The sequence below is a fragment of the Equus caballus genome, chromosome 1 (genome assembly GCF_041296265.1).
Source record: "Equus caballus isolate H_3958 breed thoroughbred chromosome 1, TB-T2T, whole genome shotgun sequence".
NCBI lineage: Eukaryota > Metazoa > Chordata > Mammalia > Perissodactyla > Equidae > Equus > Equus caballus.
In genome coordinates this window covers 51,103,712-51,130,617 of record NC_091684.1, presented here as the reverse complement: position 1 = coordinate 51,130,617, position 26,906 = coordinate 51,103,712, and the positions used below count along the sequence as shown (strand labels likewise).

Below are 26,906 nucleotides of genomic sequence, written 5' to 3'. Positions count from 1 at the left end.
TTACGGCTAAAATGATACAGAACATTATTTACTGTTTCCTCAAAAATGAGACAGGCACTTCGGAGTCTTGTACCGCCTGAGGGCCTCCTTGTGAACATCAGTTATCTGGCCCTTGGCTGTGCATCATTTTATACCAGTGATATGAAACTGAAGTACCACAGAAAATTACACTCTGTCGGTTCCACTCACCAAATATTTGAGCATCTTCTATTTGCCTGGCATTATTTGGGGGCTACTAAAGATTCAAAGATGAATTAGACTATCTGTCCTCTTTAAGCTTAGGAGTCGGGGGCGGGGCAGAGATAAGAAAAATACAACAAATGATTATACGTCTTTTATGCTAATTAATTAAATACCTTCCATCAGCTGGTGTTTTGAATCAAGAACTATGGGAATACAAAGTAAAGTGATGTCACATCCAGATAAGACAAAAAGGGAAAGATAGCTGCTATTTCAACAATATTTGATAACTTTATGAAGCTCTTATTATGTCCCAAGCACTAGCTTAAATAATGGGCATACAAACAAGAATCTGAATGCAAGCCTGTCCTCCAAAACTTCAGAGTCCAGGTGGGGAAACATATAACAAGAAAAAAATTTCAAAGAGGAAAGTAGACCTTTTCATTCAACAAGACAAAACAAAACCTTCTTCCTACTCCAGGAATCATGTTTGATTCTTTCCAAATATGAAATCCCAAACCACAGACTCAAAATGAAAGGAGGAGGAAAGACATCAAGTGGTGCTGTCCTGACCAAGAGCCCTTCTGGAAGGAATGTGCATCAGGGTAGATAAAAAGGTCGGGTCCAAAGATCGCCTGGCCTCAAATCCTTTTAAATCCTGGCTCCTGCCCTTAAATTATCTGTGGCTTTGGGCAAGTCACCTCATTTCTCTGTGCTTCGTTTACTCAAATGACAATGATGATAGTACCCAGTTGTGTCATTTTGAGCATAAAATGAGGTAATCCATGTAACATTTACTTAGATCAATTCCTAGCCCGCTGGAAGCACTTCACACATATGATTTCTTTTTCCTAATCATATTGATCACTATCTCTCTCTCACAAAAATACCTCTGATGGTGAGTACTGCAACAGAGACTTAAATGAATTGCTATGGCGTCACAAAAGAGAGGGGAAAAACTCTGGAGGAGGCCGATAAGGCTTCATTAATGATGTGATCCTTGGGCTGGGAAAGAAAGCTGATGTTGTCAGTTTAAAAAGGAATTGAAGGAGAGGAGCAGGGTAGAACATCCAGGCAAAGGGAACAAACATATGGGACAGACAGCACGGTGTCAGAGAGGTCCCTGCCTTGTGAGGGATTGACCAAGGGAGCTTCAAAAGCTGAACATAGGGTGCATTTGAAATAATTCTTGAAATACAAGCACAACTTTGGTAAATAGAAATGGAAGAAGGAAGGTGGTGGGGTGGAGATGACTAGGGCGGTGGCATTCTAGGCAGAAAAAGGAAAAACATGGTATAGGTTTGGAGAACATCCAAGTGAGATTCGGCTGCAGGGGAGAGTGCGTGTAGGCAGTAAAGGGAGAGGAAAGTGGAAAGGGGAGTTGGATTCAGATGGTGAAGAGTTTTGGAAGTCACTATGGGAAGTGTACCAGCAGCACTTCAAATAGCCCAATGGCAACAACTGAAGGTTTTTTCCTCTGATTGAGCAGGGGAGTGCTCAAATGTGATGGGATCTCATTGTCCTTTTAAACAGATTAATCTGGCAGTACTTTACAGAAACGATTAGTGTGGGAAGAGAGAGAAGCCAGAATGCCAGTTAAAAGGTAATCCCCTCCAGGAGTTCATAATATCTAAGACTGGGACTAACTCTATACAGCTGAAATTTAGAAATCTCTATATGCGCGCGTGTGTGTATATTTTTAATCTGGAGGAAACGCTGTAAGGATAATGTGATGATGATTCCACTAGAGGGTAGTAGAGACAAATTGGTAAAACAGATGAAGCTGCTCTCATCCTTACCTGCTACAAGCCAAGCGTTTTTCTTCTTCTTCTCTATATTGTGTAATAGTTGCAAGCTTAATTCAGTTAGTCCACAGCTAAGAAAAATATGACAAGTACATTTAGTGGGTTGTAGCTCTAGACAAGTTAGTAAATTCAGGGTACCCATTTTTAGAATGTGATAAAGCTGGATTGGTAAAAGCAGAAAAGTAGTTGGTATTTAGCCTTTTCACAATAACCAGTATCTCATTATGGCCTTCAATAGAAATCCTTCTTTTGAGGCTGGCCCCGTGGCTGAGTGGTCAAGTTCGCGTTCTGCTGCAGGCGGCCCAGTGTTTCGTTGGTTCCTAATCCTGGGCGCGGACATGGCACTGCTCCTCAAACCACGTGGTGTCCCACATGCCACAACTGGAAGGACCCACAACGAAGAATATACAACTATGTACCAGGGGGCTTTGGGGAGAAAAAAGAAAAAAAAAAAACTCTCCTTTTAAATTGAACCCTGAACATTACATCCAAGTCTTTTGCTGATTATAGTAAAAAAAAAAAAAAACAAAAATTAGTAAAAGTTAATTTTGATGTATACTGTTGGTTACATAAGTTTTAAAAAAGCATATCTTTACTCATTTACAGATAATGCCCTAAAATATAGATTGCTATGTTATATATAACTATATTTTACACACATACATGCACACCTTTTGGAAAGTAATATAGCAATAAAAAGCTATAATGCCCATGTTGGGTTTTTTTTAGCATTATTTTATCATAAGGAAATAATTCTATATGAATAAAAGTCATATACTTGAAAAAGATTATAACACTTTCTATAATAAAAAAAAGCTTAGAGCCAACCTATAAGTCTCATAGAGAAATGGTTAAATAGGTAAATTATGCTACTTCCCTTAATTAAATACCACATGTCCAGACACACACACAGTGATTGCAAGTTTATAAAAGCATGAAATTATACTAGAAATAAATAGACACAGAATTGTTCTCTTAGTGTGATGGGATGTGTGGTTATTTAAAAACATCTCATCCAACTAGTTTTATGTTGCTTTTACGATGACTACACGTGGAAAGGGGATATACTGCCGCTAACGTTTTACTTACAATTTCAAGATACCGCCATTTAACTAACACTATTAAAGCTTCACGGTGCAAAGATCACTATATATTAAAACTTTAATCAGAGTAACTCTTCAATTACCTTATCTTGTTAAAAAAGAAAGAAAGAAACAAGGAAGGAAGGAAGGGACTAAATTGAGACTCCTAGAATGCATCTGCGATTGTATCTACAAGCAAAATATCTCTGGAGTAAAATATAGTATTTTTAAAGATGTATAAATATCTTCCTCAATAGCTTAGGAAAAGGTTTGAAAGAGGCCAGCAGAGCAAACAGAAATCTAAAATGGCGGCCGGCTCCGTGGCCCAGTAGTTAAGTTCGCATGCTCCGCTGCGGCGGCCCAGGGTTCGGATCCTGGGCGCGGACATGGCACTGCTCATCAGCCCATGTTGAGGCGGCGTCCCACATCCCACAACTAGAAAGACATGCAACTAAGATATGCAGATATGCAACTGCGTACGGGGGGGTTTGGGGAGATAAAGCAGGAAAAAAAAAAGACAACAGTTGCTAGCCCAGGTGCCAATCCTTAAAAAAAAAAAAAAAAAAGAAATCTAAAATGGAATTTGTCCATATTCCAGCAGTACTGTGTGTTACTAAATATCCAATAGGCAGGTCCTCCTTGTTCCGTCATGAAAATGTCTAAGTTAAACATCCTCTTCCATCTTTAAAAACATAACAAAACTCCAAAAGTAAAAATAAACTCATCTTCATTTTAATGGCTTCTAAACACTTGCAAAGACAATAATCATAGAATCACGGTATAATAAAATGTTAGAGCCAATAGAACCTTAGAGATCACTTAATGAGAAATGAAGGGAATGTTAAGGAGATTGTGTTTACATTCCCTCATTTTCAGAACTTTGTGTACTTATTTGTTTTGTCATTTAAGCTCCTGATAATAAACAGTGTAACTTTGTAAGTATGTAGGAAATTATAGGTAGATATAGATAGATCAATTAAATCAGTTTAAATGTTTCACTGTCGTAATAATAGCTACATTTTATAATATTCAGACTTGTACCATTAACTGTGCTAAGGACTTTATTTATTTTTTCTTTTCTGCTTTTTCTTCCCAAATCTCCCCAGTACATGGTTGTATATTTTAGTTGTGGATCCTTCTAGTTGTGCTATGTGGGACAACTCAGCATGACCTAACGAGTGGTGCCATATCCGTGCCCAGGATCCAAACCAGCGAAACCCTGGGCCACCGAAGCAGAGCACGAGAACTTAACCATTGGGCCACGGGGCCAGCCCCTGTGTTAAGCACTGTAAATGAACTATCTTTGAAAAGGGAAAAATCCTATTGGTAGAGATCCAGCTTCAGATAAGGAAACTGAGATCTAAAGAGATTAAACAATTTGCCCAGTATCAGATAGCTCTTAGGCAGAATGGAGACTTGAATCTAGAGTTTTCTGACTCCAAAGCCCAGCTTCTCTACCACCATGCAATTTGCCACTTATGTGTGATAAAATAAATATGACACTCTAAGATGATAAATTATTGGAAATATTATTAACAGTAATTTTGGTAAATAGGAATTATATATTTAGTCCCCTTATACTGTGTATCTTAATGATAATTTCACTCTCACTAGTGTCTCCTTAAGGAAGAGTAGAAGTGTATCATTTTCTTTAAATAAGAATGTGATTAAACAAGGTTGAATCATTGGTTAATAGTAGAGTATCTAAAATAGTTGTTCATTATTCTTGGAACACCACAATTATTAGCTTTGGATGAAAGGGATGAAAAAATTCAGAGCTCATTCTCAAATAGCTGTAGGTCCAGCTTTTCTCCCATCACTGGAATTTTCCACTCCAGATATATGGTTATTTTCAGCAGTTTTGTGGTACTTAAGAACATAGAAGTGGATTAAAGTAATCCTTGGTTCATGACACACTCTCATCATTGGTGCATTTATGGCCATCTTTATTCATATAATTATTAATTTATAGTAAAATGTAATAAGCACCCATGAAACCATAACCCAACATTAAAACTAGTACCTTAACAATAGCTTACATGTGTGTGATCTTCTTTGCACCATCCCGTTCCACCACCCCCACAATCCCAGGTAACTGGCAGCCTACATTTTTATTCAGTTTCATCTTATCTGTACAGTCTTAAAGAGTGTGTGTGTGAGTATGTTTCCTCAACTTTTTATTTGAAAATTTTAAACCTACAAAAATGTTGAGAGTAGTAACAGTAAAACCCATATACACTTCACCTAGATTCACCAATTATTATTATGCCAAATTTGCTTTATCTTATCTTCTCCTTCCCATCATCCCTCCCTCCCTTCCTCCTCATGTCTCTCTCTTCTCCCCTTGAACCACTCTTAAGTACCTTCCCAGACATCATATCTCTACCTCAAATGCTTCACCATACATTTCTTAAGAATGACATTTTCCTACATAACCAAAACACCACTATGACATCTAAGGAAAGTAAAACTAATTCCGTAACACTCTCTGACATCCTATTCACATTCAGACATCCACCATCTCCCCAAACATGTCTTTTCCAGATGTTTAAAAAAATAAAATCTGAGATACAATCAAGATATATGAATTGTATTTGTTATGTCTCTTTAGTCTAACAGTCCTCTGACTTTTATCTTATTTTGTTTTCCATGATATTTTGTGTGTGTGTGTGTGTATGAGGGAGATTGGCCCTGAGCTAACATCTGTGCCAGTCTTCCTCTATTTTATGTGGGATGCCACCACAGCATGGCTTGACAAGCAGTGCTAGGTCCATGCCTGGGATCCAAGCCTGCAAACCCAGCCACCACGAAAGTGCAGCACGAACTTAACCACTACACCACCAGGCCGGCCCCTCATGATAATATTTTTAAGCCAGTTTTCCTAAGATACTTCCCACATGATACATCTGATTGTTTCTTCATGGTGTGATTTACCTTATTCCAATATCATCTGCATTGTATACACTATCTTCTGTAACTGAAAGTTAGGTCTAGAAATGACTAAATTCAGGTTAAATATTTTTGGCAAGGATACTGCATAGAGAGTTTGTGCATTTCACATTGCATTCTGTCAAGGGGGACATCATGCAGGGTGCCCACTTCATTTAGTTGATAACTTTCAGCTCTTTCCATTTTTTTTTTTAAAGATTTTATTTTTTCCTTTTTCTCCCCAAAGCCCCCCCGGTACATAGTTGTGTATTCTTCGTTGTGGGTTCTTCTAGCTGTGGCATGTGGGACGCCGCCTCAGCGTGGTCCGATGAGCACTGCCATGTCCGCACCCAGGATTCGAACCAACGAAACACTGGGCCGCCTGCAGCGGAGCGTGCGAACTTAACCACTCGGCCATGGGGCCAGCCCCAGCTCTTTCCATTTTAAAGCTATGTCCTCATATTCTTTGACACTCTTCTACTCATAAGGTGGACCTTAATTCTTCTCTCCCCGCTCCCACGCTATGAGGACACTCAGGCCATGGATAGAAGGGCTCATTGGGTGAGGAATGAAGTCTTCTGCCAAGAGCCAGCAATGAACGAGTTCTGCTAGTGAGTGAGCTTGGAAGTGGATCCTCTGCCAGGATTTGGCTATTATGTTATATTTTTCAAGGAATTTGTCCATTGGGTCCAATTTTCCAATTATTAGGTGATGATAGTGTTACCTTATGATATTTTACATTTCCAGTATTTCTATAGATTGTTTTAATTCATAATACTATTTATTTGTTATTTTTCTCTTTTTTCTGATACGATCTTGTCAGAGGTTTATCTATTTTATTTGTTGGTTTTTGAAGACCTGAAGTTTGGCCTTGTTAATATTCTCTATTATATCTTTGTTTCATATTTCATTGATTTCTCTTCTTATTTGTATTCTCTCTTTCTTACTACTCATTAACTTTTAGCATCTGGTCTTTCCTAATATAAGTACTAGTATCTAAAATGCCCCTCAATATCACTGTTGCTGTGTCCTATAAGCTTTGATATATGGTATTTTAACTTTTTGAACATATGGAATACAGTAAAAATAACTATTTAAATGTCACTGCTAATTCTAACATCTGCGTCAGTTCTACTTTATTTTCAGTTGATTTTTTTCTTCAATGTTGGTTGTATTTTCCTGTTTCTTTGCATGCCTGGTAATCTTTTTCTGTGTCAGACATTGTGAATTTTACCTTGTTGGGGGCTGGATGCTTTTGTGTTCCTATAAATCTTTCTGAGCTTTGTTCTGAGATGCAGATAAGTTTCATGGAAAAAGTTTGATCCTCTCCAGTCCTGCTTTTATGATTTGCTAGGCAGGACCAGAGCTGTGCTTAGTCGGGTACTAATTATTCCCACTACTGAGGCAAGACTCTTCTGAGCACTCTTCCTGTTGCCCCAGACATTAGGAGACTTTCTAATCTGGCAGGTGGATGCAGACACTATTCCTGGCCCTGGGTGAGCACCAGGTACTATGCCCTTTAATTTTTCTAGGTGGCTGTGTTAGTCAGGGTTCTCCACACAGACAGAACCAATAGGATGTACATACACATTATTATACATAATAATAATAAAATACAATAATATAAGAAAAATAATCTAATAATAATAGAACCCATTGGATGTATGTATGTAATATTATATATATTATAAGGAATTATTATTGTATAATTATAATATTTAATCATCTTATTATATTATTATTATAAGGAATTGGCTCACATGATGATGGAGGCTGAGAAGTCTCAAGATCTGCAGTTGGGAAGCTGGAGACCCAGGAGATCTGATGGTGTAAGTTCCAGTCTGAAAGCCAGCAGCCTCAAGACCTAAGAAGAGCAGGTGTTTCAGTTCAAGTCCAAAGGCAGGAGAAGACCAATGTCCCAGCTCAAAGGCAGTCAGACAAGAGGAATTCCCCCTTGTTCAGGGGAAGGTCAGTCTTTTTTGTGCCATTCAGACCTTCAACTGATTGTGTGTTGCCCACCCACATGAGGGAGGACAATCTGCTTTAGTCAGTCTACCAATTCAAATGTTAATTTCACCTAAAAACACCCCCACAGACACACCCAGAATAATGTTTGGCAAAAATCTGTGCACCCTGTGGCCCAGTCAAGTTGACATAAAATTACCATCACAGTGGTTCTTTTCCTGCCCTCCTATAGTTTCCCCACACGCACCCTTGAGGGAGACCCTCTGTAGATTTCAGAGTTCTCTGTACATCCCTCTCCTCCCCAGGACTTGGTCCTGTGAATGCTAGCCACGTTGGTCTGTCCCCTGGAGTCTCAGCTTTGCCCCTTCGACTCAGAGAGTCCAGGCTCCGCTTGGATCTCCCCTCCCTGCACCACAGACTAGAAGCTCTCTCAAGGCAGCCACCTGGGACAATCACTGGCTTGTCCCATCTGATTCCCATCTCTCATGGATCACTGTCACAAATACCTGATGTCCAGTGTTTTGAAAACTGTTCTTTCATATAGTTTATCTGTTTTATTATTTTTTATGTTGTTTCAGGTGGGAGAATAAGTTTAGTATCTGTTACTCCAAGCTTCCAAGCAGAAGCCCCTGCAGTATTCTAGATTTTATTTATTTCTTTCTTTATTGCTGAGGAAGATTGTCCCTGAGCTAACATCTGTTGCCAATCTTCCTCTCTTTTGTATGTGGGATGCCTGCACAGCATGGTTTGATGAGCGGTGCATAGATTTGCACCCAGGATCCAAACCTGCTAACCCAGGGCTGCTGAAGTGGAGTGCCTGAACTTAACCACTGGAGCACTGGGCAGGCCCCACATTTATCATTTTTTTAAGTGATTTTTTTTCTTTTTGGTGAGGAAGTTTGGCTCTGAACTAACGTCCATTGCCAATCTTCCTCTTTTATTTTTTTCCTCCCCAAAGCCCCAGTACATAGTTGTATATCCTAGATGTAAGTCCTTCTAGAGCTTGTATATGGGATGCTGCCACAGCATGGCTTGATGAGTAGTGCATAGGTCCTCACCCAGGATCTGAACCAGGGAACCCCAGGCTGCTGAAGCGGAGTACATGAACTTAACTATTATGCCACTGAACCAGTCCCTAAAGTAATCTTTTTAACTTAAAAGAGAAAACCTATTTTTTATGATACTTAATCTTTGAAATTTGTTGATGTTTGCTTAAGGGCCTGGTACATGATCAATTTTTGTAAACGTTCCATCTGAGTTAGAGGAAACTGGGTATTCGCTAATCTTAGATGTAAAATTATATATACATTCCTTAAATTCAGGCCCATTAATTGTGTTGTTCAGATCTTTTTATTAATGTTGAATTTTGACAGCCTCATCAATCAATAGTTAAGACAACTGTGTTGAAGTCTTTCACTACAATAGTTAGATTTATCAATTTCTACCTGTAATTCTATCAAGTGTTTCTTCATCTTTTTTTGAGAATATTTTACTATGTACTTACATATTTATTATACGATATCTTCTTGGTGAATTGCACCTTCAATCATTGTATAGTAACAATACCTTTTTCCTCAGAATGCTTTTGCTCTTAAAGTCTATATCAGAACTGTCTGATGGAAATATTATGTGAGACACATATGTACTTTCAAATTTTCTAGTAGGAACGTTAAAAAAGTAAAAAGAAACAGGTGAAATCAATTTTAATAATGCATTTATTTAAAACCAAATATATTAAAATATCAATTGAACATGTAATAATATAATAATTCTCATTGAGATATTGTATGTTCTTTATTTTTTGTGCTAATTCTTTGAAATCTGGTATGTATTATTGTACGCTTAACGAAAATCTCAATTCAGACTAGCCACCAAGTGCTCAGTAGCCATATGTGGCTAGTGCCTGCCACATTGGACAACGCAGGTCTATACAGCTGTTCCCGCTTGCATTTGGTTAGAATTTGTCTGTAACTTCTTTTTTCATTCTTTTACTTGGAAACTTTCTGTATTCTTGAGCCCTGTGTCCTTGTAAAAGGCATATGCATTATTTTATGGAGACTAAGATATACATAAAGTTTGGCATTTGGACAACTTTGAAATCAGGACTCACCTTACAATCGATGAAGTGTAACAGTCTCTGTCATCCAGGTGGTATTTGCACCATAGTTGACATTACCTGCACATGCACTAACATCAAAAGCACCAGTATCAAAACTCAGAAAATGGATTTCAATGGCTTGGAATTAAATCCCAAGAGAGCACAGTAAGGCTCTCTTTTTAGCCCCTAAGAACCAAAGGGTTGTGGGAAAGAAGTGGGGAAAGTGTGAATTAAACATTTTTGGCAATATTCACAAAACAAGAGTAAACAAAATAGACTAGTTCTACGTCATTGCAAAGCTGTCTTAAGGTCAGAACAAGTGGCTTTTAGTTCTTTTATGGATTATTTTAGGAAGTACTAAATTACCAATGCTCTTGATGTCACAAATAATAATGTTGTATGCCTGTTGACAAATGAAAGAGTGACTCATAAGAGGTGGGTGGATATGATGAAATTTTAGAAACACTTTACTCAATTTATTTTGCTTCTATTTTACTTTTTATATGTGTGCATTTGTTATATATGATAAAATATATGTCTAGATAAATCTAAAAGTGTCCTTTAAACTAGCATAAAATAAAATCTAAATGATCCGAAAGCTTTTATCATAAGTCAATTGATGGCATTTCTTCTTTTCTCCTTAAATTTACATAATATATATCTTAAATTTGATAGCATGTTAGATTTGACTAAGTAACGTTCCTAGATTTCTGTTTTGTTTTTATACAATATTAATCTCTTTTAACTGGTAAGTTTTGTCCATTTACATTTATTGTAATTATTAGTATATGGATCTGTTTCTATAATCATAGTTTATTATTTCAATATGTACCACTTTTTCAGTGCTTCTTCTAATCCTCTCATATATATCCTGACATTTTGGCATGTTCTCATACCCTTAATATGTAGAATATTAAATTTGGGGTATTTATGGATGTTCTCTCTCTCTCTCTCTCTCCTGTACAGATATTATGGTGGGCAGAATAATGGCTTCCCAAAGATATCCACATCCTAATCCATGTAACCCATGAATATGTTACCTTACATGGCAAAAGGGACTTTGCAAATACGATTAAAGTTAAGAATGTTGAAATTGGGAGATTATCTCAGATTATCAAGTGGGTTCAATCTAATCAACTGTTCTTATTAAGTATCCTTAAGAGCAGAAGAAGGAGTCAGAAAGTCAGAATCTGAGGATAGTATGACTATCTGGAAGAATAGTTAGAGAGATGCAGGGTTGCTGGCCTTGAAGATGGAAGAAGAGGGCCAAGAAATCCAACAGCAGCTTCTAGAGGCTGCAAAAGGCAAGGGAATGGATTCTCTCCTGGAGCCTCCAGAACGGGATGCAGCCCTGCAGACACCTTGACTTCATCCCTGTGAGACTTGTGCGGGACCTTTAACCTGAAGAACTGTAAGATAATATTTGTGCTCTTTTAAGCCACTACACTTGTGCTAATTTGTTACAGCAGCAATAGAAAACCAATACAGATCATTTAAAGTAAACACAAACTTTACCAAGTGTTTGAAGATCTTTATATATCCTGTGTACTTTTTAGACTTGTTTCCTTTTATTTGTAATTTATCTAAAATTGTTCTCAGGAAACAGTTGTGTGGTAAATTTTCTGAGGCCTTATATACTTGAGAATATTGTTACCATGCCCTTACATTTCAGCTGTATAAAAGTTCTAGACCTTGAATCTTTCTCTTGTTCTAAAAAAGTCAATATCTATTCTTTCTGCCAAAATTTTAGAATTTCCTTTTGAATTGATATATTTAAATATCATGTAATAGGTTTAGAGGAAGTATTTTTTTTTCTTATTTTCTATTTTTGGGGCTTTATGGTGGTGGTTTTGTGTGTGTGTGTGGGTGTGTTTGTGTCTGTGTGTATGAGAGAGAGAGAGGAAGATTGGCCCTGAGCTAACATATGTTGCCAGTCTTCCTCTGTTTTAGGTGAGATGCTGCCACAGCCTAGCTTGACAAGTGGTGGTAGGTCCACACCCAGGATTCAAACCTCTGAACCCTAGGCCACCAAAGCAGAGCACGGGAACTTAACCATTTCACCACCAGGCCAGCCCCACTTTATGTGTTTTTTGATCCTAGGTCTTTCATCTTTCTTTAATTTGAGGAGTTTGTCTCTATTGTTTCTTCAAATGTTTATTCCTCCCTATTTCTATTTTTTTTCTATTTTGATGACTCTTTTTACCCAGATGTAAAATTATACTTGTTTATATCACCTAACTTTGTTTCTATATTTTCTTTTGCTTTTTTTCTCTCCTTCTTCCTTTGTTGAGAACACCTCAATCTGATCTTCCAATATGCTAAATGCCTCAGGTGGATCCTTTTAATATTTATCCCATCTATTGTATGTTATTTATCCCATCTATTGTATTTTCCTTAACAAATTTTCCACTTTTCTCTTTAAAATAGATTTTTTATAAGGTTAATATTTTTTCTTTTTCTCTTTTAGTAGATGTTTTAGGCTTATTGTAAATTTTTTGTTGTTCTAACACTGCTTTTTCTGAGGAAATCTGTAATCACTTGCTATTTTCCTTTCTAAATAGGTATCTTGTTATTTTAGCCTGTGAGCTCCTATTCTCCTGAAAGTACTGCCTGCTTCACAGGCTGGGAAAAGCCCAAGTCCATCCTGACTGGGTGTTGGGGAAGTGACAACTTCCCCTAGGGTAGACAGCCCCAAGCACCAGAAAATCAAAATGAATTATTCTTCCCTCCATTAATGGCAGGATGAAGCTGCTTTCGAGGGAAGTAGTCCTGATACCGTGTAATTGAGCCCACGGAGTGTCAAGGGGGAGGGTTTGGGAAACAACTGCTTAGGACATGTGGGGTCCCCACTTGTTTTCTCTGCTCTTCACCTACACAACTCTCCTGTGCTGCCCTCTGGTCCAGCATTTTCCCCCAGCCTCTTCATGATTTCTAGTTGTTTAGTTTAAGGTGACAAGAATGCAAACTATGTGGACCTAATACATACCAATTACAAACACATTTGGCTATTTAACAAAGATTAAACATAGAAGGTAAGGCTATACAGGAGATTTGGAAAAAATTCAAGTTCATTAGGTTATTTTATGGAAATAAAAATTATTCGGTTTGTTATTCATATACACAGAAACGTCAGACAAGAAGTATTCATTTGCTATACATATACATAATCTTATATGGCCTCTATGAGGCATTGATACTGTTGGCAAAACTTTTTCTTTTGACACTGTGTTAAAAGATGCATTCTTCCCCACACCAGCCTCTCTTGTGGTTTTCTTCTTACCATTGGTTTTTGCTTCCCAGTCTCCTTCACTAGCAGATTTCTCTTCTCGCCATCATGGCTCCCAGGGCTTAATCCTGGGCACTCTCATCTCACTCTATTTTCTTTCCTTGCATGGTCTCATTGAACCTCAAGGTTACAGCTGCCGCCTATATAATGGTGATGACTAAATTCATAATTCCAATCCTCACCTCTCTTATGAGCTCCAGGCTTACTACCTCCTAGACATCTCCACCCGGAGTTCCCACTGCTATCTCAACCTCAAATATCTTCCCCAATCATGTATAGTCTTTCCATTTTACCTACTCCAGAAGGTTCAATGTTGATCTGGACTGACCATTTCCTCCCCAGCCACACCTAGTTCAACATGTCCATTCTGACCTTTCCTTTATTTCCATTCTCACTACTACGCTCTTAATTTAGCCTCTCATCAATTTTAAGTCTTTGAATAACTTCCTAACTGGTTGTCTTCCCCGCCGTCTCTCCTCCATGTTATTATTTTCTTTGAAATTATTCAGTAGCTCTCCATCGCAGAGATAATAAAGTCTAAACCTATCAGCATGTTATTCCTCTTTCTTCATAATACAGTCCTCGTCCATCTGATCTACCACACCTCTTGATATCCCCAGCGCTCCACGCTTTGTTCCAGTAGGCTCAAACATCTGTCATTCTTCAAACACAGCATAGTGTATTCTCTGTCTCTGGAATATCTACCTGCTTTATTTACACTTTATTGAGTGAAAAGGGTCACCAATGTTCTGGCTAAGAGGAGGAGAAAGGCCTCAAGTTTACCTGGCGGAAATGGAAGCAAAAAATCCAGTAATTTCAAGAGAAACTGAAAGTCAGCCAGAACACAAGAGGGAGCAGCCTTACTGAGGGGGAGGCAAAACAAGGAGAGGCAATAGAACTATTAGTTAAAATTTCATTGTCCATCATCCAGTTCCTGTTGACCTGGCAATCGGTTATCATTTTATAGTCCTTATACTGTAATGAGAAAACCTACATGCAAATGAAATAAACAGTAATTAGAGATCTTAGACTAGTTAGCACCTCCTTGGAAGAAAGTCAGGGGATTTGAGGAGTGGTCTGTGCTGTAAACAAAGAATGAAGTCATAGAGGGAAATAAAATTGTTTATGTATACACAGGATTAACTTGATCCTGTGCTTGGAGAGCTTTCTAGAATTATACACCTGTGTTTTCCCCAGTGTTTTTGGTTAGAGTCAGCGTAAACTAATAAAGTATGTGGTTATAAATCTCTCTCTATTCGCATATTTCTGGTTGGAAGGAAAGCCCAGAAATCAAGACCCTAGACATGAGAAATGGTAGACACCCACTATCTACCATGGGTTTGGAGCAATCTAGGCAGTTTGCTCATTGACTTGCTCTTTCTGACATTACCAGGTGATCAGGGGATGGAGGGATGAAGAGGGAAAGGGCAGGGTCAAATTTATCCAAACCTATCTTGGGGATTAGAGCAGGGGACAAAACTATAAGGAACTTGTTAAATAAACAATATCTTCCCAAAATGTAATGCTATGCTACTATTAAAAAAAGAAGGGTCGGGGCCAGCCCTGTGGCCGAGTGCTTAAGTTCACATGCTCTGCTTCGGTGGCCCAGGGTTTTGCTGGTTCGGAGCCTGGGCGCTGACATGGCACCACTCGTCAGGCCACGCTGAGATGGCGTCCCATGTGCCACAACTAGAAGGACCCACAACTAAAATATACAACTATGTACTGGGGGGACTTGGGGAGAAAAAGCAAAAGCAAAAAAAAAAGATTGGCAACAGTTGTTAGCTCAGATGCCAATCTTTCAAAAAAAAGAAGGGTGGGAGGTGAGGGGAAAAGAGAAAGAGTTTTCCATGTATCAAAATGGTATCATCTCCAATATATTGCTAAGTGGGAAAAAAGTAAGATGCAAAACATGAGTATGGTATGTTAGCTTTTGTGTAAGAAATAGGAATATATATGGAATATTTGCTAATATTTGCACAACACTAAAAAGTTACATAATAACCTAACTAAAATGGTTTCCTATGATGGGAGAAAATGGGAGACAAGATAAATGGAGACAGGTTGTTAGCCAGATATCTTGATTATGATTTTTTTTAGTGTTTTGATATTTGAAATACGCAAATGTTTTATCGACTGAAAAAATAAAATAAAACTAAATTTAAATGTTGCTGTGTATTTGCTACCTTCTAGAAATAAATTAGAAAGAAATTATCAGATGACTGATTATCAGACAATTGGCAGAGAGAGAGAAATGTTCATTACAGTGTTGTTTCTAATAGAACAAAGAAAAATAACTCTGATAGGCAATTAACTAAACAACAGTATGCAACTATACAATGAATACATGGAACTGTTAAGAGTTGTGATATAAACACGTATTTATTGACAGTAATAGTGGGAAATATGATACAAAATAGAATGCATAGTATGATCTCTATGTAGGCAAATAAAAAATTGTGGAATAATATCCATCAAAATGTTTAATGAGAATACAGGTGATTTTTGTTTAACCTTTGTTTTCTAATGTGGTTAAGTAATCAGTTAATTTGTCATGCATTAAATAAACAAAAGTTAAAAAAAATCACCTCTCACTGTCCCTCTCTCTATTCATTAAGTAGGAGGTCCTTCCATATCTTGTACTATGTAGTAGAGGTGGTAGAAGCACTGAAATTTATTGAGTGTTTACCATGTCCCAGGCAATATTGAAAGTACTTTAAAGGGATTATATAAGTTAATAATCAGAACAACAGTATGAGGTGGGAGTTGTTATATTTCTATTCCTCAAGCAAGGATCCTGAAGCTTAGTGAGGGTAGGTACCTAGTGTGGGTCACATTGATAATAATCATTGGTGAGGGTCATAAACCTAGACAGTAGGACTCTAGAGCTTTGACCTCATCACTGTGCTAGCACATTTCATATGCACCTTTATTGGGCTCTTATCTCACTTTGTTATAACTGTACAATCTTGGCACCCATGATGCTCTCTTTAGTCTCTGGGTCCCTGCAAACTAACGCAGCTCCTGGCTTTTCACACACAACTAGATGTGTGTTGGATGAATGAATGAATTTGTTTTAAGCTGGAGAAGCAGCTCTCTGGATATTATCTAGTGTGGCAGTTCCTAATCATACTGGTTGGTTCCCTTCAATGTAGCCTATCAGAAATATCTATCTATCCAGACACATCACTGTGAATTTCATGTTTTTGATAGTCCTGCTTTCCTGTACTGTGTAGTTGAGGAATAATTTTTCATTCTATATAGTAAGCCTGTCAAGGAAAATTTATAAAACATGTATTGGGTACCTGGCATGTAGCAGGCTCTGTCTGGGACACCAGCTATACAAGGATAATAAAAACTCAGTTGTAAGGAACTCATAGGCAGGGCAGAAGGCAGGGGAGGGGGTTTCCCCAATCACCACACCTTTACTATAGAGATGGAGTAATACACAAGTCACTAGAGAACCCAGGGGAAGAACAGCTCCCTCTAACTGGGAGTGAGCATCCTGGAAGACTTTTTAGAGGAGGTTACAGTGACTGAGTTGAGTTTTAAAGGATGAGTGAAAATGAGGTTGACAGTAAGGGGTGGACAGAAGAAGGGTAAAGAGGCAATACTTTTACAAACAGGGGTTTGATGTCAAGGCAAGCTCTTTTACAGTTTTGACAAAAGACTGCTTTGATAAGAAGCCTAATAATTTATATGTGGCTGGGTCAATTAAAGTAGCCAGGAGAATGAAGATTTAGAAATTGTGTGCAAAGGGATGCACATGCACACACACACATCGGTAAGCCTGTGTCTCTGCAAGATCAGAAGATCAGGGAAAAAAAAGGAACAGTTACATTTACTGGAAAACTAAACCTTTTTCAGATCACATCTTTGTTTTCTGACATTCCTAACCATAATTGCAGTAATTGTGGCTAGGCCAGTCTCCTCTGCGTCGACTTAGGCACATGAATTTCTTTCACTGACTCCCGTAGCCTTGAGCAGAGTCAGACTAATTTCCTCATTATCACTCATTACTCAGTGACCAGGAAAAAATTAACAAGCTTCAAAATATGTCCATTTTTTACCTGGAGAGAATTTTAGCCCTTGTGATTTTATCAGACCAAATAAATATATGACCAAGTATATTGGTGGCATTTCATCTTTCTAATTCTAAAAACTTCTTCAAAAACAAGGGAAATGGCCAATAAACACATGAAAAGATGTTCAACATCACTAATTATCAGGGAAACGCAAATCAAAACTACACTAAGATACCACCTTACGCCTGTTAAAACAGCTATAATCACTAAGACTAAAAAAAATGTTGGAGGGGGTGTGGAGAGAAGGGAACCCTCATACATTGCTGGTGGGAATGCAAACTGGTGCAGCCACTATGAAAAACAGCATGGAGATTCCTCAAAAAACTAAAGATAGAACTACCATACGACCCAATTATCCCACCACTGGGTATCTACCCAAACAACATGAAATCAACAATCTAAAGAAATATATGCACCCCTATGTTCATTGCAGCACTATTCACAATAGCCAAGACATGGAAACAATCCAAGTGCCCATCCACCAATGATTGGATAAAGAAGATGTGGTGTATATATATACAATGGAAGACTACTCAGCCACAAAAAAGACAAATTCATCCCATTTACAATAACATGGAAGGACCTGGAGGGAATTATGCTAAGTGAAATAAGGCAGTCTGAGAAAGACAAACACCAGATGATTTCACTCATACGTGGAATATAAACAACCACATGGACAAAGAAAACAGTTCAGTGGTTAACAGGGGAAGGGGGGTGGGAGATGGGCATAGGGGGAGAAGGGGAGCGCTTATGTGGTGACAGACAAGAAATAATGTACAACTGAAATCTCACATCAATGTAAACTATTATGAACTCAATAAAAATAAATAAAAATAAAAATAAAAACAAGGGAAGTAGGTGGGCTCATCCTTCATGGTCTCCAGAGGTCCACAGGCCAAAGCAAAATTTCTCCAAGTGCTCCAGGAGTTTACCAGGTGGAGACCCGGGAAAAAAATGTCCTGAAAGAGGACTGAGTTTATCTAATCAAATTACCCAATCTAAAAAAACCTACAACTGCTTTAATTTGAATTTACATATTGAAAACCATACCCCAGATTTCTTTATCTCAAGCACTTTGCTTGTGATGTGTAGGAATAAGTAGAGGAATTAATTAGAAGTTAATTAAATTCCAGCAATTTTAATTAAGGGGTTAAAGAACAATTAAGACAAACCTAGAAATGTTACTCAACTCTAATTAGAAGAGCAGTAAAAATCAACAAAGTAATCCAATAAACTTATACTTCACCTACAAATTTTTATATCATTACTACCTAATTAAGTAGACCAAAAAAACGGGGGGATTATATTTAAGGATGAGCAATTTGGGGAAAAGATACCAGACATGGGCAAAATCAGATTTTTATTTCTTCTGTACCTTTACTGAATTGTATTCAAAACTCTCTTAATTGAACATCTGGTATCCTCAGGCAATTCTGGATAGGAAGTTGATAGATCATTATGTTTAATACACAGTCATTCTTGGCACACATTAACTGCAAAATACTAGCCTCTTGAATCGCTCATCACCCAAGGTCATGAAGAAGTTCATTACAGGGCTTCTGTTATAATGACTAGGTTGTACTTTCACTAGTTAAATGATGAAATGGTACTGGTGATTCAGGATAGGTGTAATCTGTGTTTGATGTTCAGAGTGGTTGGTTAAATAGTACATTTCCCATCCCAAAGCTATATGTATCCTCTGGTACTGCCCCCTTCTAAGGCTAGAATTGCTGATGTGAAGACAGCCTTTGCCCACACACTGGGAAAGGGCTGGAAGAAGGTGACTGGATTTTAGGACCTCAAAGTTCTCTAGAGGAGAAGATGGAGGGTTGTCAAGCTGACCTGTTTACTTGATTTTCTCTTCTTCGAGTCTAGCCATCAGTCTTTATCTTTGTCTAGGTCACCCACCCCCAGGACTCCCAACCATTTATAATTGGTCTCAGTCACTTTGACCCAGAATGAACACAAAGGTACAACTTTTGCTGCCTGCAAACATGAGCTTCTCACTAGGAAGACTGACACCTAATATGTGGCTGAGATGGGGGCTGCAGGGCACCTGACCCTAGGGCAGGGTTTCCTGACCTCAGCACTATTGACATTCAGAGCTGGATAATTCTTGTGGAGGACTGTCCCGCGCATCTTGTACATTCAGTAGTATCCCTGGCCTCTACTCATGAGATGCCAGTAGCAACCTTGCAGGTTGTGACAATTAAAAATGTCACCAGAGCCAGCCCTGATGACCTAATGGCTAAAGTTGAGCACCCTCTTCTTCAGGGGCCTGGGTTCAGTTCTGGGTGTGGAACCACACCACTCGTATGTCAGTAGGCATACTGTGGTATGCTACTCACATAGAAGAACTAGAAGGACTTACAACTAAAATATCTAACTATGTGCTGGGGCTTTGGGGAGGGGAAAAAAAAGAGGAAGATTGGCAACAGATGTTGACACGGGGCGAATCTTTCCCAGGGCGGGAAAAAACGTCTCCAGACATTGTCAAATGTTCCTTGGGGAACAAATAGCCCCCAGTTGAGAACCAGTGCCCCAGATCCATGTTCCATTAGATGTAAGGAGGAATTTCTGCTCCCTGGTAAGTTTGACAAGTATTATATCTCATTTCTTTTCATATTTCACACTTTGACCTAAGAGGAGAAAGGAACCCTTTCCCACTGAACTTCACATCCACCATGATTAAACTGAACCGAAGCCGGTCTCCAGTAGGAGGCTCCTAAATTGTTTCTTTACCAGTTTAGCAAATTTCTGCTGCTGTCACCTGGTAAGTTTTCAGTTTCCCTTGTAATGATTTTGCTTCTTGGAATCCATCTTCCTTTCCTTGCTCTTTGTTTTAACATGGAAATTTTTTTTCAGGTCTCTAGGTTACTGGGAAGCAAGATCTTTTTTCTATGTATTCCTAGTCTCCCTGTCATACTGGTTGAAATTGCTCTCCTTGCTCTCACCCAAAACCACACTTCCGAATTCTCCTGAATCCTTTCCACAGTATTACCCACACTATTTCATTCTTTGTCAATTCCTTTTGTTCTGTCAGTCATAGTATTGGTCAGAGTTCTCCACCCCAACACACCTTAGCAGAAAACATCCTTAACCATAATTATTTCCATGGTCAGTCTCAACTTGGGAAGCAAGCTCTGCTCTCACTCTTTTCTCCTGCCCACTCACCCCCTTCACCCAGAGAAATCTTGGCACTGACTTGAGAAGTGGTTCTCACAGTTTAGCCTACATCAGAACTACACGGAGGGCATGTTGAAACACAGATTGCCAGGCCCTGACCTCGGACTTCTGATCTGGTCTAGGGTAAGGCCTAATAATTTGCATTTCTAATAAGTTCCAGGTCACGCTGACGCTCTGCTTCAGACACAGCACCTTGAGAACCACTGTCACAAGGTGTGATGGCAGAGGAAAAAGCCCTCCAGGTGAATCTGATTAGGGTAGGGCATCCACTTAGTATAGAATCATTGGTTTGTTTTCCTTTTTTTCCAAAAGATCAATATTCTTGACAAGTTCCATCCCACCAGCAAAGCCAGCTGAGTTTGTCAAGGGCTATGAGCAAGCTTCCAAACCTCAGGGAACTAAGGAGGTGGGCTCAAACAAAAATACACAGCTTTATAACTCATTTACACTTCAGATGCTCCACCCTCAGACAGGTGAATTTCCAGCTGTGCTGGCTTTCAGCGGAGTGTTCTGCCATACTCCTTCCATGAAAGAGATAACATCTGTTAACTTAGAAACCTATGGATATTTATTAAGTAACTAATTACATTCAAGTTCTCTAAAGAAATAGGGAAGAGAATACAAGGCTTGGAGTGTGAATACCTGGGTTCTAGTCTGGTTAAATAACCTGGGCAAGTTACCTCATGGTATTTTGCAAACATCAGTCTTCTGATCTATAAGATGAAGGAACTAGATCTCTTCTCAGAAAGCCCTTGCAGTGCTGTGATTCTAGAAACACTTCCTTAAGAAGGAACCTGATAGGATCCTAGCCCTAGGCTTGGAACATGCCTAACTTGAAATGCCAAGGGATCTGCCTGGTCTCCTTTGCTAGGCTCAAACGTGTCTGCTGCATCACTCCTAAAAACGAGGCAGTTCATGGCATTTTTTAACATATCAATTGTGGGAGGCTGAATAATGGTCCCCAACGATATCCAGATCCTAATTCCTAGAACATGTGAAAGTTACCTTATGTAGTAATGTGAACTTTGCAGATGTGATTAAGTTAAAAGATTTTGAGATGGAGGATTATGCTGGATTATCCACATGGGCCCTAAATGTCATTACAAGTGTCCTTACAAGAGGGAGGCAGAGAGAAATTTGATGACAGGAGAGGAGAAGCCCATGTGATGACAGAAGTGAGGAGAGAAAAGACAATGTGATGTGAGGACATGAAGCAAGGAATAAGGACAGCCTCTAGAAGCTGGAAAAGGCAAGAAACCGTTTCTCCCCTAGAACCTCTAGAAGGAACCCACTCTGCTGGCAACTTGGTGTTAGCCTCATAAGACTCATTTCAAACATCTACCTGCAGAGAGTGATGTCAGCATCATGGCTGAGTGAGCTGTTCCCTTGGGGCTGTTCCCCTAAGATATAACAAAAAGGACATTTGTTAACCAACAGAGGACATCCACACAGCACAATAGGATGTCTGAGAGATCCACAAAGCCATTTTTCTGAAGGTGGGGGTACTGGATCCACGGGGAGCAGTGGAAGGAGGTAAGTGGATCTCCTCTCCCTCCCCAGCAGCAGTGATCTAAGTGCACAGGACCTCATGCAGTGGCCAACACACGACACCGAGAGGAGATGGGGGAACAGGAGGCATCAGCAGGAATGCTTTTGGTCTTGGAGTTGCTTCCCAGCCTGTGGGAAATGCTCCACACTGAGGTAGCTCAGCCACCATGAGGGTACCCCCCCCACCAAGCTGAGCAGCTGAGGCAGGCTGCCAGTGAGTGCAGAGCGGGATTGCGTGTGATTGTGCATTCAAAATAAAGTGCCCCTTTCCCCCCCTCCTGGTTCACCAGCTCAGCCAGTTTGCCAGGGCAACAGATCTGGTCCAGAGCACCTGTGCCTGTGTGTGTGAAGCAGCAGTGGCCAGCGGGCAAACGCAGATGTGCCCTGTCAGCACAGCTTCCAACAGACGGTCACTACTTCCATCAGATGTGGCAGGTTCAGAAAACACAGCTCCCACCCCTCCAGCCCAGTAGTGGCAGGTGGAGTCTGTGACCAGATGCTACCACTATGCGCCAGCAAAGGGCCACTCCACCAAACACCATGAAAACATACATTAACACTCCAGAGCAGAAGAAAAATGACAGGTCTCAGGAAACCAATCCTGAAGCCTCAGAAATTTACAATCTAAATGACAGAGAATTCAAAATTGTTATCATAAAAAAACTCAACAAGTTAGAAGAAAATACAGAAAGACATTTCAATAGAATTCAAGAATAAAATTAATGAGCAGAGGGAATTCTTCACAAAAGAGATTGAAACTCTAAAAAAAAACCAAACAGGAGCTAGCCAGTGGTGTAGTGGTTAAGTCCGCATGCTCTGCTTCAGCAGCCCAGGGTTTGCAGGTTCAGACACTGGGTGTGGACCTAGCACTGCTTGTCAAGCCATGCTGTGGCTGCATCCCACATAAAATAGGGGAAGATTAGCACAAATGTTAGCTCAGCAATAATCTTCCTCAAGTAAAAAGAGGAAGATTGGTAACAGACGTTAGCTCAGGGCCAGTATTCCTCACACACACACACAAAAGCAGAAATGCTGGAGATGAAGAACACAATGAATGAGACAAAATCTAGAATCCTTACAAAGCACTTCTGACATTATTGAGGACAGAATTAGTAATTTAGAGGACAGGAATACAGAAATGCTTCAGGTGGAGGAGGAGAAAGAACTAAGACCAAAAAGAAATTAAGAAATTTTCCAGGGCCAGTCTGGTGGCACAGCAGTCAAGTGTGCATGTTCCACTTCAGTGGCCTGGGGTTCACAGGTTCAGATCCCGGTTGTGGACGTGGCACCATGTGGCAAGCCATGCTGTAGCAGGCATCCCACATGTAAAGTAGAGGAAGATGGGCATGGATGTTAGCTCAGGGCCAGACTTCCTCAGCAAAAAGAGGAGGATTGGCAGCAGATATTAGCTCAGGGCTAATCTTCCTCAAAAAAAAAATTTTCCAAGAAATATACAACTCAATTAGAAAATGCAATATAAGGATTATAGGTGCTCTAGAGGGAGAAGAGAAGGGGAAAGGAGCAGAGATCTTGTGCAAAGAAACAATAGCTGAGAACTTCCCAAACCTGGGGAAGGAGCTGGAAATACAAGTAAATGAAGTAGATAGAACAGCTAATTACCTCAGTGCAAAAAGACCGTCTCCAAGGCATATAGTAGTAAAACTGGTAAAAGTAAATGACAAAGAAAAAATATTAAGGGCAGCAAGGCAGAAGAAAATAACATACAAAGGAAGTCCTATCAGACTTTCAGATTTCTCAGCAGAAGTCTTACAGGCTAGGAGAGAGTGGAATGATATATTCAAAATTCTGAAAGACAAAAACTTTCAGCCAAGAATACTCTATTCCAATGAAACCATCCTTCAGATATGATGGAGAAATAAAAACTTTCCCAGATAAACAAAAGCTGAGAGAGTTTATCACCAGAAGACCTCCTCCCCTACAAGAAATGATCAAGAAGGACCTCATACCTGAAACAAAAAAGAAAAGGTTTACAAAGCCTTGAGAAAGGAGATAAATAGACAGACAAAATCAGAAAATTGCAGCTCTCTATCAGAACAGGTTAGCAAACACTTAATTATAACATTAAAGATAAAGGGAAGGAAAGCATCAAAAATAATTATAAACACCTATTTAATCACAAACTCACAACACAAAACAGAATACGTGTGACAACAAAAACTTAGACAGGGAAGAGGAAAGTGATAGAACCTGCTTAGGCTAAGGAGATAAGAGGATATCAGAAAATGGACTATCTCATCTATGAGATCTTTTATACAAACCTCACAGTAACTACTAAACAAAAAATCAGAACAGAGGGGCCAGCCCTGTGGCCGAGTGGGTAAGTTTGCACACTCTGCTTTGGCAGCCCAGGGTTTCACCAGTTTGGATCCTGGATAAAGACATGGCACTGCTCATCAAGCCATGCTGAAGCAGCATCCCACATGCCACAACTAGAAGGGCCAACAACTAAAAATATACAACTATGTACCAGGGGGCTTTGGGGAGAAAAAGGAAAAAACATAAAATCTTTAAAAAAAAATCAGGACAGAGACACAAATGACAAATAAAGAGAAAACTGAGAAAACTATCACCAAATTGAGCCGGCAGTCGGAAATACATGGGACAAGAAACAAGGGAAATAAAGAACAACCAGAAAACACATGATAAAATGGCAGCATTAAGCCCTCATCTATCAATAATCACTCTAAATGTAAATGGATTGAATTCTTTAATCAAAAGACATGGAAGGCCGGGATGGATTAAAACACAAGACCCAACAATACTCTGCCTCCAGGAAACACATCTCAGCTCTAAAGAGAAACACATTCTCAGAGGGAAGGGATGGAAGATGATACTCCAAGCTAATTGCAAACAAAAGAAAGCAGGTGTTGCCATACTAATATCAGACAAAGTAGACTTCTAGATAAAAAAGGTGATAAGAGACAAACAGGAGCAGTATGTAATGATAAAAGGGACACTCCACCAAGAGGACATAAAACTTATATATATGCACCAAACTACATAAAGCAACTATTAACAGACCTAAAGGGAGAAATAAACAGCAACATGATAATAGGAGGGGACTTCAACACCCCAGTTACATCAATGGCTAGATCATCCAGACAGAACATCAACAAGGAAATAGTGGAATTAAATAAAAAACTAGCCCAGATGGAATTAATAGATATATAGAACATTCCATCCAAAATCAGCAGAATACTCATTCTCTTCAAGTGCACATGGGACAATCTCAAAGATAGAACTTATGTTGGGGAAAAAGGCAGGTCTCATTAAATTTAAGAAGACTGAAAACATGTCAAGAATCTTTTCCAACAATAATGCTATGAAACTGGAAATTGACTACAAGAAAAAAGCTGGGACAGTCACAAATACATGGAGACTAAAAAACATGCTGCTGAACAACCAATGGATCAATGAAGAAATCAAAGGAGAAATCAAAAAATATCTAGAGACAAATCAAAATGAAAATACATCAAACCAACTCTTACGGGGTACAGCAAAAGTGGCCCTAAGAGGAAAATTCATAGCAATATAGGCCCACCTCAACAAATAAGAAAAATCTCAAATAAGTAATCTTAAACTACACCTAACAGAACTAGGAAAGAATAACAAACAAAGCCTGAATTCAGCAGAAGGAGGGAAATAGTAAAAATTAGAACAGAAATAAATGAAATAGAAACCAAAAACTGGTACAAAGGATCAATCAAATTAAGAGCTGATTCTGTGAGAAGATAAATAAAATTGACAAAGCCTTAGCCAGACTCACTGAGAAAAAAATAAAGAAGGCTCAAATAAATAAAATTAGAAATTAAAGCGGGGAAATTACAATGGATACCACAGAAATACAAAGGATTGTAAGAGAATACTATGAAAAACTATATGCCAACAAATTGGAAAATCTGGAAGAAATGGATAAATTCTTAGACTCACACAACCTCCCAAAACTGAATCAAGAAGAAATAGAGAATCTGAACAGACCAATCACAAGTAAAGAGATTGAAACAGTAATCAAAAACCCCTCAAAAAATAAAAGTCTAGGACCAGATGGCTTCTCCGGAGAATTCTACCAAACATTCAAAGAAGATTTAATACCTATCCTTCTCAAACTATTCTAACAAATTGATGAAGATGGAACATTTCCTAACTCATTCTATGAGGCCAATATCACCCTGATCCCAAAGTCAGACAAGGAGAGCACAAAGAAGGAAAAATACAGGCCAATATTGTTGATGAACACAGATGCAAAAATCCTCAACAAAATATTTGCAAACAAATATAGCAAAACATTAAGAGGATCACACACCATGATCAAGTGAGATTCATACCAGGGATGCAGGGATGGTTCAAAATCCGCAAATCAATCAATGTGATACACCACATTAACAAAATGAAGAATAAAAACCACATGATCACCTCAATAGATGAAGATAAAGCATTTGATAAGATCCAAAATACATTGATGATAAAAACTCTCAATAAAATGGGTATAGAAGAAAGTACCTCAACATTTAGGGCTATATATGAAAAACACACACCCAACATCATACTCAATAGGGGAAAAACTGAAAGCCATCCCTCCGAGAACAGGAACAAGACAAAGGTGCCATCTTGCCACTCTTTTTCAACATAGTACTGGAGGTTTTGGCCAGAGCAATTAGGCAAGAAAAAGAAATAAAAGGTATCCAAATTGGTAAGGAAGAAGCTAAAGTCTTGCTATTTGCA

General features: G+C 38.9%; 1 protein-coding gene across 2 annotated transcripts in view; it reads right to left on the bottom strand.

The window, feature by feature from the left end:
• The window catches only part of CDK1 (cyclin dependent kinase 1), a 62,704-nt gene that overhangs the window by 18,969 nt on the left and 16,829 nt on the right, over positions 1–26,906 (bottom strand). For both annotated transcript variants that reach the window (XM_070225632.1, XM_014733412.3), the window contains 2 exons: positions 7,756–7,859; positions 1,980–2,056 (listed from right to left, as the gene is read on the bottom strand). The gene's annotated coding sequence lies outside the window, so the exon portion shown is untranslated. The remainder of the gene's footprint in view (positions 1–1,979; positions 2,057–7,755; positions 7,860–26,906) is intronic.